The sequence below is a fragment of the Herpailurus yagouaroundi genome, unplaced genomic scaffold, assembly GCF_014898765.1.
Source record: "Herpailurus yagouaroundi ecotype Mexico unplaced genomic scaffold, PumYag 67440, whole genome shotgun sequence".
In the NCBI taxonomy this organism is placed as follows: Eukaryota; Metazoa; Chordata; class Mammalia; order Carnivora; family Felidae; genus Herpailurus; species Herpailurus yagouaroundi.
Genome location: NW_024420251.1, coordinates 544,208 through 549,974, shown reverse-complemented (window position 1 = coordinate 549,974; position 5,767 = coordinate 544,208).

Below are 5,767 nucleotides of genomic sequence, written 5' to 3'. Positions count from 1 at the left end.
TCAGCGCACAGCCTGATGTGGGGCTTGATCCCATGAATACTGAGATCATGACCTGAGCTGAAATTGAGGATCCAATGCTTAACCAACTGAACCACCCAGGCGCATCCATTTTCTTGCTTTTTGTTGAGAGATATTTTGTTCCTTACTCCAACGAATTTGCTAGGAATTTTGCTGATAAAAAGGGAAGGAGGACCCTCAGAGAATGTGGACAGGTGGCTTAGAGAGGTGACACAGGTTGCTCAATTTGTTTTATAAAACAGTAAGTAATAATAAACTCCTACTTAGAGATGTATTTCTCCCTGATTTTCAGAAATACAAGGGTGGAAAGTGCCCGGGGACTGAAGCTAGATGGAAGTGATTTGGGTCCATTTAAATTTTTTCCATTCTCAAGAGGTGTGTATCATGGAAAAGCAATAACATTAGGGAAAGTATATTGTGAGTTTTGAGGGACACTTTTGGCTAATTTCCATAATCACTCTGTGCCTTCATGTCCTCATAGGTGAGTGGAGACAACACCTGCTTGTTGTATGGCTGTATGCAAAGGCCAGCCCGATGATACCTGTCGTTTTGTATGCTGCAGGGTTGAATTCAAGGTACCTATATTTAGATGATTACTCCTATTTTCTGATTAATGGTGCTTATTTTAAAACTGATTCTGGTACCCAAACAAAATAACAATCCACTCTCATTGCTAGCATGGTCTGCTTTGTGAAGTCAGATTCTACTCAAAGACTACATTCCACAGAAAATAACCACTTTCAACTCTGCACCCATTTCATTACTCTTCCGGCCATAGCACAATTACCCTCTGAGCTGTTTGCTAACAACACTTGTTAACTGCAGGCCTGGAAACAGACAGACAAGTCCAAATCAGAACACTTTACTAGGCCCAACACACATGATGGGCAAAAACCTTTCCCTTATATTTCCATTGTCACTGCTCAAGCAAACTCTAAAAGAAACCCAACATTTTCTATATCTACAGAAAACACTTCTTCCCAAGAGAGTGTTCAGAACTTTCCTCCCCCATCTATGGCTTCTGTCTAACATCCCCTTGTTTGCCTTGCACGTATTTTCTTCTATGTAGCTACTGAGTCCGGTGGGCCTGGCATTGGTCTTTTTACCTAGAAAACTGAGCAGTGAACCTCACTGCCAACCCAGGCCAAGTCAGGATATATAACTGCTACCAAATATTGGGGATTAGCTACCAAAGTTCCAGAAAGACCTTCATATCCTTCAAAGTTCAACATTGTTTCTTACCAGGGTACCACAAAGAGTAAATAAAAGAATGCTTCATAATATAATAACTGCCCACTCATTATTCCTTAATCTTTTATTAATCTCCCTTATTATGAATTGGGGAAACATGCTAAAAAAGAAGATATTATCATTCTTTCTGTTTCTGTAACAACAACAGTAATTATCTGGTGGAACGCATCCCACTTCTCTACAGGGAATGATTATTTGCTTCAGGACTAAACAAAATGAGAAATTATGACATCACTGAATCCACTTTTAAAATTAATATGAAGCACTTGTCATGAAAACATGGATTTCCCAACAGGGAAAAATGTGACTAATAACAAGTGAATCAGAAATATGAAAGTGTCAGGCTGTCATTTACCTGAGCAGTTTGTTTTGGTTCTGTAAAAGGGAGCCTTGGAAGAATTGGCAATTAGGAAAAGAAACACAAAGACAAACGACCAAATATCAAAGCAAAAAAACAAAAAGTTGCCACCCAAATTCTTAGTAGCCGCCCATATTTTCACTGACTTCTTATCTTAGTGTGGAACCAACAAAGTTGCAGAAGAGATCATAGAATCTTAGAACTCAATGAGTCCATTAGAACTCAATGAGTCCAGATGTTTCTTTTTTTTTTTCATTAAATTTTTTTTTTCAACGTTTATTTATTTTTTGGGACAGAGAGAGACAGAGCATGAACGGGGGAAGGGCAGAGAGAGAGGGAGACACAGAATCGGAAACAGGCTCCAGGCTCTGAGCTGTCAGCCCAGAGCCTGACGCGGGGCTCGAACTCACGCACCGCGCGAGATCGTGACCTGGCTGAAGTCGACGCTTAACCGACTGCGCCACCCAGGCGCCCCATAGTCCAGATGTTTCTTAACATTCTTCTTTTTTTGTTTAAAAAACAGAACATCTTTTCTTACTAACATTTAATGTGGAAGGTCATTATGGGAAATTTTTGTGAGCACAGCTATCCTAGTTGAAGGGCATGCATGCGTGTGTTCACACGTGTGTGCATGCATATGCATTGGGGGGCTGAGGGATGTTCTCTCACATCCACTATACACATGTGCACTCCCTAAGCACCTTTCCAGGAAGCTCATGGCCTTGAGGAGTTTAGAAAAAAGACCCATCCATCCTACACTCCTCTCTGGTGATAGAGGGCTCAGAGTCTCAGAGTCTCAGAGCTGGACCTCCTCCGTGCCAGGCCTGTGCACCCCAGGTGGGGCACCTGAGCTGACCTGTGGAAATCTCCTCACACTTACCTTTGTTCTTGGTCCCCTTGTGTGGAGAAAATTTGCCTGGCCACTAAAGAGTTTTGCTATCATTAGCCAGCTCCACATTTCAGTTGTTAAACTTCCTTGCTCTGATGTTAATGTGGATCCAGTCAGAACAGAATTTTAGGCATGAAAAAATCTGTGGTCCTTTTATCCTTGATTAATTTAGTGACATTCTAGAAAGGAAGCTCAGAAGCTTGAAACATCCTTGATCATTAATTATGTACTTTTTCTTTTGGTAATATAAACATAATTCAAAACTTGATTAAAATGTCTCAATTTTTTTCACTAAGGAAAAAACATTTATAACTCAACTTTGCCATATGTTCTTGTCCCAAGTGCTTGTCATCTCGATTAAATTGCTCATAACTGTTTGCAACATAGAAGCTTTGGCAGAGTTGGGCAGCCTATTTCAGAGCCTGATTTGATCTGTTGGCATGAGTGGTGGTAAAGGAGTCGACTTAGATACTGTCATGTGCTTTTTGTAGTGAATTTCTGAGATGTTATTAATTGAATTTGGTTGATCTCTCCCTCAGCTCAAATGTGTGGCCTGCTACCATTTAATTGATGAAACCTGGGACAGAAATAAACGCTATCAAACTAATGCTCAGGTTAAATTTGTGGGTTAGTCTACTGTCTTGAAACTGAATAGCAAGATTAATAACATCCTTCCAGTTCAGTTCTCTCACTAAGAACCACTAAATAGGTACTGTGCAATGGCCTCTTCTGAAGTTTGGGGCCATTCCAGAGGAAAGTGCCAGGGTCTGGGCTGGAAGCACAGCAGTCACCCCAAACCATCCACAATGCCCTTGCTCCTCCCAGGACAGCCTCGCAGAGTCCTAATGGGACCCAACCTGTACACACCAGCTTGGCAGTACACACCAGCTTACTGAGTGCATGTGGCTCACCAGTCCCTGTAAGTGGCAAACAGGGACATGGAGACAGGGAAGACTTGGTGTCACCTGAGTGTGGTAGGCAGTGAAAGGACAGAGGCATAGACAGGCAGGCCAATACTGTTTAGAAGGTGCACCAAAGAAGGTTTGGACAGGGTACTTTAAGTGCATGAAAAGGAAGTAGCTAACTCAGGATGGAGGGTGAAAACGGCACAATCAAGTACGAGGAGAAGCTTCTAGGAAGAGGTGATGCCTGGGCTAAGTCTTTTGTAAAAATGAAAACATATTTTTTTTCTTATTATCAGAAGCTATGTATTTGTTGTAGGAAACAATTACTACTTCCCAAAAACAACAACAAAAATCATTGTAATACCACCACCAGAGATAACTACCACTTACACTTGAAGTATATCCTTTCAGTCTATCTATGCATCTATGGATATATACAAGTGCTTTAAAAATGTTCTCACATAGTGAGTGGCTGATTTGTTACTTCCTTTAAAAAAGCCTAACAATACACAATGAATATTTTTTCTTGTCATGAAATATTCTACAAAATATTGCATTGCATGGGGTACCCTAATTTACTTAATTCTCTATTTGAGGAATTTGAGTTGTGGCAAAACTTTCACTGTTATTAACTATGATGAAGATCCTTACAGTTAAATATTTTTACACATCTATAATTGTTTCCTTAGGACAGATTCTTAGAATGAAAATTGCTGGGTCACAGGTTGTATATATATGAGGCTAAATGCCAACCAGCCTCCAAGATAGCCCCAATGATCCTTGCTGCCTGTTATTCACATGTTTGTGTGGTCCCCTCTCATAAATAATAGGGCTGTCCTGTAAGACCAATGGGATATTAAAGAAGTGACGTGTATGCACTTCTTTTTTAAAAGTTAAATAAAGGGGCATGTGGGTGGCTCAGTCGTTTAAGTGTCCAACTTTGGCTTGGGTCATGATCTCATGGTTTGTGGGTTTGAGTCCCATGTTGGGCTCTCTGCTGTCAATGTGGAGCCTGCTTCAGATCCTCTGTCCCCCTCTATCTCCCCTCCCCCACTTGCTCTTTCTCTCTCTTGTTCTCTCTCTCTCTCTCAAAAAAAGATAAAAACATTAAAAAAAGTTTAAAAGTTAAATGAAATTTTGAGATCTTTTTCTTTTTCTTTTTTCTAGCTGTATTGAGGCATAAAAAACTGCATACATTTAAGGTGTACAATTTGATGCTTTGATACATGTATAAATTGTGTGTATCATTGTGTGATCACCAAAATCAAGCAAATTAACACCTCCATCACCTTACATAGTATGTGCATGTGTGTGTGTGTGTGTGTGTGTGTGTGTGTGTGGCGAGTCACTTAAAATCTACCTTTTTAGCAAATTCCAAATATACAATAAAGTATTGTTAACTCTAGTCACACTGCAGTATATTAGCTCTCCAGAGCTGTTCATCTTGCATAACTGAAAGTTTGTACCCTTTGACCATCACCTCCTCATTTCCCCCAACTCTCCAGTTCCTGGCAACCACCATTCTACTGTCTGCTTCTATAAGCTTAACTATTTTAGATTCTACATATAAGTGAGATCATGCAGTACTTGTCTTTCTGTGTCTCTATTATTTCACATGGTAGAATGTCCTCCAGGTTCATGCATATTGTTATAAATGGCAGGATTTCCTTCCTCTTGAAAACTGCATGATATCCTACTCTATGTATAAGGTATGGACTTCTGAGACTAGATCATAAACAACATTGCCATCCTGCCTTGCTTTCTTGGGTTACTTGTTTTGGGGGAAGCCGACACCTTGTCATGAGGCCACTCAAGCTGTGCTGTTGGGGTCAATATGGTATAGAACCGAGGCCTCCTGCCAACCACCAGCACCAACTTCCCAGCCATGTGAGTGAATCACCTGGTAAGCATGTCCTTTATAGTTTCATTTAAGCCTTAAGATGACTGTAGTCCCTGCAGGCATCTTGACCAAGAGACCCTGAGCCAGAAGCACCCAGGTGAGCCACTCCCCAATTCCTGACCCACAAAAACTGTGAGATATTCAATATGTATTTTTTGTGTAAACTGGTCAGTTTAGGAGTAATTTGTTATGTAGCAACATGTAATGCAATATGTATCACTTTTGCTGTTAATTTTTTAAATATCTCTGAATTTTTTTGTGAGGTTTATGTTTGTTTTTTCAGAATCCTATTGACCATTTTATTTTCCTTCTCTGTGTTCTTTCAATCATATTTATACGTTGTTGGATTTCTTTATTGATATTAAATCTTTTTTAAAATACTTATTTGTTTAATATTTGAGAGAGAGAGAGAGAGAGAGAGAGAGAGAGAGAGAGAGAGAGAGAGA